We start from the raw sequence: 13,617 nt of genomic DNA on the forward strand, positions 1-13,617 counted from the left end.
TGGACAGTATTGTGGCTCTTGTTAGAGAGAAATGGGAATATTCTCAAACCCTGATTTTGATTATGTCAAAATACTGAACACCGGTACAGTATTTTTTTTTCATGTCTGTAGCCAATATGGAAAAATTAGGCAATAAATACCAAAAACGACACATAATGCTGGTGTCTGCAAGTAAAATGAGCAAAATGTTTCACTTCCACACTCTCATTTTCCATTCCCCAGTGCATCAAAAGCGGGTTGGAAATGATCTGTGACCATCTAGACTTGAGCAGAAGAAGACATGGAAATCACTGCCATAACAGCAAACAGTTGCACGTTCTACTGTAGTAAAATTCTATCCCCCATCCCCACATAAAAGGGAAATAAAACAGAAACTTAACCAGAGCTGGGCATTTTGCATGAGACTGTGGAGAAAGTAAACCTGAAAGAATCCTGTCAATATGTAAACTTTCACAGGGCCACTATTGGAGAAGAACAAAACCTGGCAGTCTCCTTACAGGCCTTGGTGGATTCATTGAAGGTTGGGATCCAGGAGATGCCAAGCAAGAACTCCTTCCAATTGGGAAATGGCTCCATAAATATCCCATTCTTCCAGATAACAATCTGCTTCAGAGTAGCTCAGATAAGCTGGCAATTAGCAGAACAAGCTCATTTGCAGTGCGGTGTATTAGGGTCCAAGATGAGTTTGTGACATGGTAGAAAAGTTGACCTTGAGTTTTTGCATTTCTTCATAACAACATAAAACTTCAAGGTGGAGAGAGGAGGAAGGGAAAGAAAAATGGAGGGGAGTAAAATGACTGACAGATAGATCTATTTTCTAATCCAGATATTAAATCATCCCCAGGGGAAGAACTGACAGCTGGGCTGCAGAATGTCTTCATATGCTGCAGCCTTTGGGATCTTCCTCCCTTTTCCTCCAATTTATCTCTCTTTTCAAGTTCACCAATCCTCTTCGTTAACAGATGGATCTACTGTAAAGCTTAATAAATCCTTCCAAATTATAAAGAGCTCCTTTACAGAGAGACTTGCCACTGATCCCTCTGAAATTCAGTGGGCTATACCTCCAGGACAGGGTCTACAACACCTGAACGTTTCACTTAATATTGTCCCAAACAAAGTGACTGCTGCTTTTAAAAAAGGAATTTAAATGAATCTCATCTTAAAGCACTTTTCTCTCTTTTCTTGAATTTGGGCACATTTCCTGCCTTCAGTTTTTAACCAGCATTGCCTGAAAAATAACAGGACAGGCTTTCCACTGCCAAATTCCTTTTATAATCTGGATGCAGAATGCAACAGTTATTAATAAAAAAAAGGAAACAGGATTTATCCTCTTATCAGTCATAATAAGCAGAGTGGCTTTAGGCAAAAGCTGAGGAAGTACTGGCGTAGGGCACCAAAGCTTGTGGTCTCCAGTGCTGCTCCTCCCTCTGAAACCGTCAAAAGATGCAAATCTTTCCATCAGCCAGAAGTGTCACCATCAGTCATTGTGGGCTAGGAGTGCCATAAATGCTTGAGTGTAAGGTGTCAATCACCCAGGAGAAATAGACTGCGTGGACTAACTCATGGCAAAGAAGAGCTAGGGGCTTAAATTTAGAGAAACGGAATCCCTAAAACAAGAAGCGTGATAGCCTGGAGCAGAAGTCAGAACATTACATATAAACTGAACAAATTGTGAGAAGTTCAGCAAGCCAATGCAATGTTACAAACGATTTGCTGTGGTTTTCCTTTTCTATCCTTAATGCAGCTCTAGACTGTTTAATGTTTCTTATTAAAGGGTGGGAGGCTGCTTGCTGTCAAGTAGTCTTTGGGAAGAAGATGTGAAAGTAAAACCTTCTTTTAATTTGGGCTGGAAAGAACAGCCAGAAATATATTGAAGAAAATGGGCTGTTGGCCACCAGTAGAAACAGAGTGATTTGTTGGTTTTGGCTTAGCATGAAATGTGAACTCAGCTACTCTGGTTTATAAAAGATGCTTCATCATTTAGCATCATATGTAAACCAGGCTATTTTTACCCATTCAAAAAAAAAAGATAATAGAAATAAACTACACTTTAAAATTTCAGGTATGAATTCACCCATAAAAATAAACAATATACTAAGAACTCCAATCTTCTCTCTTCACTTCCGGATAGACTCATGGTGAGTCACAGTTCATATTTAAACCACCTTAAATCATCCACGTGTGTACTGGAATCAAAATAATTTTGCTTCCTTAGGTCATCAGTACTTGATCCTAGCTTCAGGCTGTTCAAAATCTACATTTTGCCATCCATTATTTTGGAGGTGAGGCAAAGTGGCCTCTTATGGGTATAACCAAAGATGTGTTTTGTTGGAAGAAAGGGATGTGACTCTTTTCCTTTTATCACTGACTAATTTCCAATGCAATCATTTCTCTCTCAACATTTGCCATTCAGTTAGTGCTAGCTTTTCCTTAATTCCTTTTACCTCAATCCCTTCCCACTCCCAATTTTTGATATCAATTTAGCAAAGGAGAGCAAAGTTCCACCATTTTTTTCAGAGGAGGAAAGGAGTGCAGGTGGTCATCAGTTAAGGACTGATCATTTAGTGACCATTTGAAGTTATGACAGACTCCCAAAAGATACTTTCAACCAAGTAGTGATGGCCACAAATGTTTTCCACCCCTCAGGTCACAGACTTGGATTTTGGGTTCTTGGCAATTGACTCATGTTTACAGCCATTTTCAGCATCCTGTGGTCATGTGACTGTGGGTTTTGGTGGTCTTTGCTGGTCTTTCGCATTTACCTTTCGCAAAAGCACCCATTGGACAAAATAGATTTGCTTTTATGACTGTGGTGTTCACTTAACAACTGCTGCAAAAAGGGTTGTAAAATTGGGCACAATCATAGGACAATCCATAAGTCTGGGCTCAGTTATAGTCATAATTCGAGGAGTACCTGTATATTTGTGCCACACAGTATTTCACAGCATCAAAATGGTGGCAATGTAGATGAAACATCCCTACAGAAGTTCCGCTTTGAAAATTTATCATTTCCTGTCTTGGTTTCAATTCCCGTCCCCTCAAAAGCTAGCGAGTCCAGCTCTTGAGGGCCTTACTAGTTGTTCAGTCAGAGCAGGATCTGTGCCTGTTTGATTATACTATCTGAATTAGAATCCAATTTGGTGTTCCTTAGTTAATTTAAAAATATTGACACACAGTTATGAATGGAACAACTTTTTAAAAAGTTTTCTTCATTTTCCATATATTTTTATCTTGCAGGATGCTCAGATAAGGTGTGAGAAGAGTGGCTAGCAAACTAGCCTACATGAATCAAATGGAGAGACAAAACAGCAGTGTGGTATAACAAGAACAAACTTACCACATTTGCATCGCAGTGTCTCAACTGGTGTTGGTGAGAGGTGAAAGAGGATGTCTGCAAAGCCAGAGGAGAAAATCCATCAGTATGTAAATCTGGACAACACAGTGTGGCAAGAAATCATAATGGATTCAAGGCAGAAGAGGGAGATGTAGGCAGAGGCACCTAAAATGGGCAGAGAGCGGAGTTTAATTCAGTAGTGGGGAACTGGCCATTACAGAGTGCCTTTTCATTAAATACAAGGAAGTCCTTAGGGTTGGTATGAACATTTTCCAGTTTTGCTTCATTATACAAGTTCAGCATTCTTCAAACCACCTGTTATTCCTTCCTGTGGTGCAGTGAATAAGGCTTTAATTGCTGTTTCAGAGCTCCTAGTTTCTACTTTGTGGAAAATAAAACCATTTTTACTCCCGAGTCCACCTTATCCATAACCTTTTCTGCTACCCAGAATTTCTATGAGTGATAAGGTCATAGTATGGTGTTGCCTGTCTGTTTCTTTAGTACGAACTATCTCTTTTCTGAATCACCTTGTTTTGAGAACAAGTGAGCAGCTAGAAGATTTATTTAGATGAAAAGGCATCAGAGTGGGAGTTGAGAGGAATTTAACTGTTGCTAGCTCATTTCTTATTAGTACCCAGAATGCAATTCTCTCTGGATATATCTCATCGAGGTGAAAATTAAATGGCTTATGACTTCAGATGTGATAGCAGAATACATTTTATATTCTTCGTTCTTCCAAATTCCAGAAATAAAAATTACATTATACAAGACAGGACAAGTGGAAAAAAAATTGGGCTAAGCCAGACGATGGATCCTCATGCAATTGAAGACATGAAAATTAGTAGGATGTTTTTTCAACATTCCTGGCAAGGATTTTTCATTGTTTTGTTATCTGCTCATTTATATAGTAAAATCATCAGAGAATGTCCAGTACAAGTCCAAAAGGATCCTCAGATAAAGTATTTGGGGGAAAAAAAGTTGGTGCAAAGTCCGACAAACAAACATTTAATGAAGAATAAAGCCATCAAATAGCCTCCAAATAATATTTAATTCTCACTAAAGCCAAAAAAATACTTCAGAAACATTTAAGATCTAACAGCTGAAGAATTCTAAGCCCTGAATATTTAATCATTGGGGTTGCTAGATGCATCTGCATCTTTGAAAAAAAAATCTTCAATCCATCTTCGTATCTTTCATTCTAATTATGTACTTATTCATTTTAATACTCAGATTGCTGATTAGCTGGAGAAACCCCTATGCATTTGACTGTATGTGCTTCAGTTCTGCTCACTCAGTGAATCTTTTAAGATCAGGAACACAATGAGCCTAATCGTTATTTTCATATAACAAATGCCATATGACCTCCAGTTTCATGTTTTTTTCTTCCCCATCAGATAACTATCATGTAACCATATGAGTCAAACTTTCAAAATGTGTTGCTATGGCAACCCAGGAATGGTTTATTCCTCACATTTCCTTGAATAACTAAAAAAAAAAAGCCTTTGCATTATTCTTGTCTAATTGGGAATACGTCTGAATCACATATTGATATTCTTCTGGCATAGACATATGGCTTTCAGATGTGAGTTGTGGAACAAATTCAGTGCAGGTCCTCAGGTGTGTTCCGAGAGGTATCCATTAAAAGATACAGTGACTGAAGTAATCATTTAGATTTAGATTAAGAGAATTGGAAGGGACATTGTAGGTCATCTAGTCCAAAACACCGCCCAAGCAGGAGACCCTACACTATTTCTGACAAATGGCAGTCTAGCCTCTTCTTGAAAGCTTCCAGTGATGAAGCTCCCATAACTTCCAAGGGCAAGCTGTTCCATTGGTTGATTGTTCTCACTGTCAGAAAGTTTCTCTTTATTTCCAGGTTAAATCTCTCCTTGTTCAATTTCCATTCATTTTTCAACTTCCGGGAACAGGACATACTTTGATCAGCTGATAGGTAGTTCTGCATTTTGAGATGGATCCTGGGGCAAAAGTCCAGGACCTGAAAATTCCATGATAGATGTCCAAATAGAACACATGAAAGTGTGAGTTGGGCTTTAAGTCTGTTATCAATATCTGAGCAAATAATGTCATTGAGACTGATATTGCTCACCACATCGTCTTTTATCTTCTTTATCTTCTACAGCAGGAAGGGCTATCTATGGACCCAGAGGTGGCATTCAGCAGGTTCTGACCAATTCTGGAGAACCAGTAGTGGAAATGTTGGCTAATTCAGAGACCTGGCAAATCCCACCTCTGACTGGCCTCGCCCCCATCTATTCTCTGCTTTCCAAGTCCCAACTAATCAGCTGGGTCTTCTTTGGTTGCCCTGCACAGGAGAACAGAGCTGGAAAGCAGGTAAGTGGGGTGGGGAGGGAATGGAGATCCTTTCCCTGCCATGCCCACCAAGCCACGCCCACAGAACCAGTAGTAGAAAAATTTGAATCCCACCACTGTATCGACTAGGTATGAACTTCACAACATCCTTTAATGGCCCTCAGAACATCCCTAGAGGAAGCAAAACCATAATGTCTGGTTTGTTTTATTTCAAATTTTATTTGAAAGTATTGGAAGAAACTAAGACAAAATGGATTCCTTGAACTTTTCAGAGGATTAAGGACCCTTTTCAGACCAGGAGATAGTACAGAGATGACATTGGTTGTATTTACTAATGACCTATGATGAAGCTGGGATGAGAAAAGTATGGATATCCTGCTCTTCCTTGATCTCTCAATTGCTTTCAATGTCACTGATCATGGTATCCTTCTGGAATGGCTGTGGCACCAGGAGTGGTGGGTTGGTTCTTTTTTTCCATTGCAGGTCCCACATGATGTTGCTTGGAGGACGGAGATCAAACCTGAAGCCATGGAGAGTGTGTGCCTGTTCACTCCCATTTAATACCTCCGTGAGACCATTAAAGAAAGTCTTGTATAAGAAAGTCTTCTATCAGTGAGTATATTTTGATTCCTAGCTGACCAAGCAATATTATCAATTTTTTTCTTAATACCAGGATTTGGTAAAAATTTGGATGTGGAGGAACAGGTCACACTCAATTGTAGTAAGACCAAATGGTTGTAAGTTTTTGGTCTTCACAATGCCAGGAACTTTTCATCTTTGACTTTGAAAGGGATGGCACTGTCCTGTTTGTGAATGTTGCATCATCTAGAAGTCTTCCAGCATTCTCAGTTCCTGCTCCAGGAATAAGTGGCTGCTGCAGCCAGGAAGATACTTAGGTACAGCTTCTGTGCCATTGTACCTATAGCAATAGCAATAACAGTAGTATTTAGACTTATATACCTCTTCACAGTGCTTTACAGCCATCTCTAAGCAGTTCTACAGAGTCAGCATATTGCCCCCAGTAATCTGGGTTCTCATTTTACTAACTTTGGAAGGATGGAAGGCTGAGTCAACCTTGACCCAGCCAATCGAGCCCCTGGCAATGAACCATTGAGTTATCTTGCAATGCTGCATTCTAACCATTGCACCACCACAATTACCTGGATTACAGATTCTCTTCACCTATGCTTTGTTTATCTTGTGGTTGGAAGGTTGCTATGTGCTGTATCTGGAACTGCCCTTAAACAACACTTGGACTGTGGTGGCACAAGCAATCATGTGCGAGCCTCACTATGCCCATTCACTACCTCTGCTTCATGAGCTGTATTGGTTACCAGATGACTTCTAAATACAATTCAAATTGCCGGTTATTCCTCATAAAGCCCTGTATGACATAGATTCTCTTGTCTGAAAACTAGTTGTCTCCTCTAAAGTTTGTCTAGCCTGTGCATTGTGACAGTTGAGGACAATATTAGAAAGCTAGGCAGGCGCTATATTGGATCTAGGTTTTGTAGGGGAGTTTCTAGAAACTGTCCTCTATTTTACCAGAAACAAGTGAGTGGAATAAAGTAATGTCCTAAAAAGGTCTTTATTGAAACAAGCAGAGTTCCTTTTAATCTTGTAGAAAGGAAAACAAGCATATATACAGAGAAACTTCCTAAGGAAGGAGCAACTGTCTAAAGTTCACTAATTCACTAAAGAAACATGATGCTTTACTATCCTTGTTGCTAGGAAACGCTTTGCACTTGCTAATTTAACTCCTTGTTTCCAGGCTTGCAAAAATATTCTAGTAGTTAGTGCCAGTCTAAAACTCAGTTGATCAAGGGTTTCTGCAGAATCATAGAGCTGGACGGGACCTCAGAGGTCTTCTATCTAGTCCAACATCAATTTGGCCTTATACCATTCTAGTCAGATGTCCAGTCTATCCTTGACTCAACCCCCAGTAATGCAGACTGTATCTCTCACCCTTCTGTACATGCATCAATGTTGCATTCATGCTTTAAAGGTGGGAGGCTTCTCACCCCATTTCCTCTTGACTTCTCACCCCATTTCCTCCCTTTGAACTGCAGTATTGATGCAACTGCAGTGGATGACTTTAAAATGAGAAAAGAAGTGAGTTTTTGATCTGTTTCCTATAAAATCTACTTCTTGGTATTTTTGCATACCATGATGGAAATTCACCCTCCTTTCCTTCTCACTGCAGCTCATTTACTGACTGCCTTCTGGTGTCAGGAATTAGATATTCAGAGTGAGAGAAAAGGATACAAGCAAGTGACTGCTAGAGTTCTTTGTCCTTGTTACTCCTGCCACTCAACCATCAGCTGCTCTGGCTACAGAGGAGTTTAGTCTGAAGATCAATTCAGTCACGATCAGTGAGGGACCTAATGCATTGATCACTGGTAACTTTTAAGGTCATATCCTGAGGACATCTCTGTACAGTCCTCACAATCATTAGCAGCTTCATTTTGTCCAGAATATATTTAATTTTTGTCAGTCCTTTGCAGGCCAGTTACAAAAGAAAAGGCATCCATTTTAAAATTGCAAAATTAGGAAAACAGCAGCCATAGCATACAGAATAGAGAATAACAGAGTTGGAAGACCCCGTGGGGCTCTTCTTCCTTAAGCAGGAGATTTTATATCTTTCTGGACAAATGGCTCTCCAATCTCTTTTTAAAAGCCTCCAGTGATGGAGTACTCACAACTTCTAGAAACAAGCTTAAAACAAGCTGGTTAATTGTTCTCACTTTTCTCCTTAGTGCTAGGCTGTAACCAATTTGAAGTTTCCAGTGTGCTACGGAACACTTAGACCATCCAATCTTTCTCAAACTTGGCCATTTTAAGATTGGTTGGGGAATTCTGGGAGTTACGGTAAGTCATACATTTTAAAGTTACCACATCTGAGAAACATTGGACCTTTCTCCATGCGTGACAGGATGTTACCTACTGTCTGTGTTTGCCAGGGCTTCTTTTCTGCTTAGCTGGACACAGTTCAAACAAAGCATTGCCTATGTCTCTCTACCACCTCTATAAAGATTTATGGGCACATTAAAGATTCAAATACTTTAATGGAAATAATGATGATACTGGAAGATGGTGGCTTGTAAATTCGGAGCCAGGCATTTAGATAACCTGATTACACATTTTAGTTCTGTCATAGCATTATGTTTAACTCCCAAATGGTTTGGGTATTTATGCTCTATCCTGGAATAGCAGAGTGTAGTTTTTGAAATATGAATGTGTACCCTCAAATGATAATGCATGCAATCTCAGGAAGACATTGGTGGTATTCAAGAAAAACTGATTCGATAATGCAGCTGATAGAAACTTCTAATACAGAAAGAGCCAATTAAATATTGATAGGAGCAGAAGCTTAAGCTACATTATTATTGGCATTCTATACTCTAAAAATAGAAATACAGTAAGCAAAAGCAGAAATAAAGTTAAAGATTTTTTTAAATAGATGCTTTTATCATTAAAAAAAAATCCTAGCCAGAGATTACAATTCAGCAGCACTTTATTGCCAAGCTCAATAATGAAAGCAATTGTTTTCCATTTCAGTTTCCCCTTCCCCCTTTCTTTTGGCCTTAGAAAAGAGGAAAAAGCAATCTACTGTGAACTACCACTGTGAAAACAACTGAAAAGGTAAGATGGATAGGCTTAGTTTTTGAAATAAGAAACCGCTCCCCAGACTCCAGATTAAAATGCACTTGAATAGTCCAGTTTACAAGGTATTTTACAATAGATTAATGACAAAAATACTAGGAGCAATTATAGCGTAGCATGAAATAAGGCAAATCAGTAAATGTATCTGATAAGAAAATATAATTGGAACTTCTAGGACAAGTAGCCATAGAGAAGGGAAACTGATCCTAGTAAATCCTTTTCCTAGACCAGGAATGGGCAGACAGTGGCTTAATCGTGGATCTTCGTAGTGTGGTATTGAAATCAGGTGACAAGAATCTGAATTCAGTGGCAGAATTTTTTCACTTTAAGAAACAAAACATAGAAACTGACCTCAGTGAATAAAGCTGGTCTCTTGATTATATGGAGCACGCATGAGATATTCTTGGCGATAACCAAGAAATGGTTTGCCAAGGGCTTTTCCAGATAGGTGATTGTTCCCATCCAGTCTAACATACAGGTCTGGGATCTTGGTAGCCCCTCATCCAGATTATTAATCAGATCAGATTCTGCTTAGCTTTTCAGTACTGTCAGCCCCATTTGGCTAAACCAACTTTCACCCATAATATCACCTATTTTATATTCTGTATCTACTTTTTACCTGTTCTGTTGCTTTTTAGTTGAGTCTCTGTGTGTTTAACATGCAAAGGGAACTCCTCCTCCCTCCTCCTCCTCTTCTTCTTCTTCTTCTTCTTCTTCTTCTTCTTCTTCTTCTTCTTCTTCTTCTTCTTCTTCTTCTTCTTCTTCTTCTTCTTCTTCTCCTCCTCTCCTCCTCCTCCTCCTCCTCCTCCTCCTCCTCCTCCTCCTCCTCCTTCTCCTTCTTCTCTCATTTCAAAATAAAATTTGGATAGAACTGACTTTTTTCTTTCTCTATTCATGTTTTTCACATAAATCTAGCTTTTTCTTCAAACACAACAAACATCTACTAGCATTCAATAGTCAAACCCATATTCTGCATCCAAGACAATCTCTACTAGGAACATTACTCATTCAGTGTTCTTTCAAGCACTCTGCTTATGTTTTCAAGGTCTCCTGGTGAAGTCAAATCCCTAACCATATCATAAGGAGTTGACTGAAGATGACTCTTAATGAAATTGCATCCAGAGGCATCAACAGAATTTGATGATTTCATCAAAATGACATTGAAATACAAGCTCCATCCTGTGTTTATTTGTGTGCAGTGCCTCAATGCAGTTATTAAAGCTTCCACAGGAGCCCAAAACAAGATTGGCTTCTTTAATGAATAAAAGAGAAGTTCTATGCTCATGCTTGTGCAAGATCTGAGGCACTTTTTCCAAACAAGTTTCCAAAAATATTTTTCAAAATAATTTCTCCTTCCTTATTCATGTATAGGCTTTGTGCTATAAAAATAATAACATTGGTATGCAAAAGAAAACTTGAATCAAACTAATATCAAAATATGATAAAGACTAAGGCAACATGAACAAAAAGTTACAACAGCACATATTTTACTACACATCTGGAGAAAAAGAAAGAGTTGTTTTTCATGCAGGAGGGTTTTTTGTTTCCTGTAGGAGTTTTGCTTCCTGGATCATGAACAGTATTTCCCAAATTACTGCAGAGGAAATACCTCTTGTGATAATGACTGGCCCATCATTATGTAGTATAAGAAATCACCTTCTAATTTAAATTCCAGAGGGAGGGGGGCTGAAGAGAGAGATTTGGAAAGTGTAGACAAACGAGTCTGGAGTGCTACCCAAGGAAATCATCCAACTGCCAGAGGGACAGGCTTAGAAATATATAGCTATTTGTTGCCAGGAAAGCATAGGTTAACAGCCTTAATTGTCAGGCCTTCAAGGTAGACCAGACTAGGATGCCAGAGTTATGGTGTCCTACTTTACTGTAAGGTAACAATAACAGAATTTGTAAATCTGAACATGCTGCCCCATCTCGTTATCTCTGTGAGAACCAAGGAGGTTCATATCTGAGGTGCTAAGTCAAACTACATATCTGACCCAGGCTCAGATTTACTTTATCTGACCATTGTCTTGATTGCAGCTTTTCCTTCTGTTCCTCAAGATTATTCCTACTTCCCATTACACCTATACTGTGTCAAATGTACGTTACCAGAAGTCAACTTTTCATGAGAGGTAAGAAACTACTGCAAATATACTAACAAGTTCTACATCTTCCCCATCTTCCACTAAACCATGTCACCTGACATATAGAGAGAAATACAGAAGAAAAATAAAATAATTTCTAAATTAGAAATGAGTCTAGTAATGGTAGAAAAACCTTAACAATTTCCCTAAATTATGAGATTGCACTTCAGCTCTGAAACCTCTAAGAAAATTAGTATGACTCATTGAAAGCTCAATGTTTTAATTGATTTACTCTTCACATGGCTAACTCTTAACACCTCTAGGTAAGATATGCAGATACATGTTTAATAAATAAATCCAAATGTAAGACATTTATTGTGGCATAACGTTTTAAATTGATAAATATAAGGCCAGTTCTTTGATCTTTGCCATAATTGCTGACTCCACTTTTGCAGGCTGTCTTTCCCAAGAAGTCCTTTAATTTTGTATTTCTAAAAACTAATAATCTTTTATACTTTATTATCAGCATGTAGTGAAAAACATAAAATATACTGAGAAGATTAAATACACTTCAGCATGGAAAAATTGGCATGAAGGCCAGCTCTAATAAATATTAACATGACACCTACCATAATTTCAGTTTGGAGAGCATTTACTAAGTACCATTAGTGAAAAATTAATGATATAGGTCATCAAACTGCATGAGTTTTGTAATGTCAAAAAAGTGTAAGTAACGGATCTGAAATTTAAGATTGTCAGGATTAAGTACAGGCATCGCTGCAAGATATAAAACCATGTCTCAGATGTGACTCAGTACAACTGAATACTTTGTAATTCAACTATGTTTGCAAAATATCATGCAAGAATATTGCCCTTTTATTTTTATTTCTTTTGATCATGCATTAAATCTCATTCCAAATGGTTTTCAATTTTTTTTTCTCTTGTGATTGAGAAACTATACACTTTCTCAAATTTTCTGAATCCAGCATTTCCTTTTTGGACCATGATAACATGGCAGTTCATAAAAAGGAAGCCAAGAGTTTGAACAATACTGCCTTTGTGAGTTTTTGTCACAATGGTTATATCATTAGATCAAAACATCTATTAGGAAATTTATTCATAATAGGATTCTATAATACGATAGAATTTTATTTATTTTTTAATCTGGAATTGAAAAATTGTATGGGCTTCTGGGTATTCTAAGTTAAGTTATTCTAAGCTTAAACTATAGTAATAATTTTGTTCATAATCATTTTTTTCCATATGGATAGATGTGTGGCCTGAATCTACAAAGCAAGGATTCAATTTTGTCAACATTTTAACACAAAAGTTTGCAAAAATTGTATCCTAATTACAAACACAATGGATATGAGCTAGATAAAATATTTTCCCCAAATAGGTTAGTGTGCATTTTAATAACGGTGTTCTCATTAATTTATATATAGCTATAAGCATGTTCCAGCCATAAACTATTTGTGTGTGTATGTGTGAATATATATTTATTTATTTTTCATTTATTTATGTCCAACCTTTTTAATTTTTATAAATCACTCAAGGCGGCAAGCATATCCGACATACCTTTATTCTCCAATTTTTCCCACAATAACAACCCAACGAGATGCGTTGGGCTGAGAGAGGGTGGCAGGCCCAAGTTTGCCCAGCTAGTTTTCACGACTAAGGTGGGACTTGAACACATGGTTTCTTGTTTTCTAGCCTGGTGCCTTAACTCCTAGATCAAACTATCTCTCCTTATATAAGGATTGCTTAGTGCAATAGCCTGTTGAGCTAATCTACTTTGCCTTAGTCATGACACAAGGAGAACAGAGATGAGAAGATTAGACCTACTTCATTTATTGCTTGGGCTCCCCTATGAGTTGGAAGGATAATGGAAATCTAGGATCCCCAATGGGTGCCCATAGATATTTCTATGATCATAGACCCATCTCTTGATCATAGCCAAGTACAGTTGCAAGTTTACAGAAGATACAGTCACAGAACTGGATGAAAACGTGTATAAAAATATTCAGTGTACATTTCTGCACATTTCTGTAAGCTGTATGCTCCCTCTCTTTCTTTGGTTCTTCATAGATGATCTTCACAGATGATTGTCAGAGAGACCTGAATAGATGCTGTGACTGGAAAAGCTTATTCTTTTCATAAAAGACAACATCCACCAAATAAGCAATATTATTTCATATTGGACATGAC

General features: G+C 38.1%; 1 long non-coding RNA gene across 1 annotated transcript in view; it reads right to left on the reverse strand.

Annotated features, from left to right (window-relative positions):
- Positions 1-667: 667 nt before the first annotated feature.
- Positions 668-13,617, reverse strand: part of LOC148127666 (uncharacterized) — a 55,432-nt gene continuing 42,482 nt past the window's right edge. The window contains exons 3-4 of the long non-coding RNA XR_015740996.1: positions 3,338-3,391; positions 668-744 (exon numbers count right to left, since the gene is read on the reverse strand). This is a non-coding gene — a long non-coding RNA (uncharacterized LOC148127666). The remainder of the gene's footprint in view (positions 745-3,337; positions 3,392-13,617) is intronic.

Source organism: Pseudonaja textilis, chromosome 1 (genome assembly GCF_049901715.1).
Source record: "Pseudonaja textilis isolate UNSWEBS1 chromosome 1, rPseTex1.2, whole genome shotgun sequence".
In the NCBI taxonomy this organism is placed as follows: domain Eukaryota; kingdom Metazoa; phylum Chordata; class Lepidosauria; order Squamata; family Elapidae; genus Pseudonaja; species Pseudonaja textilis.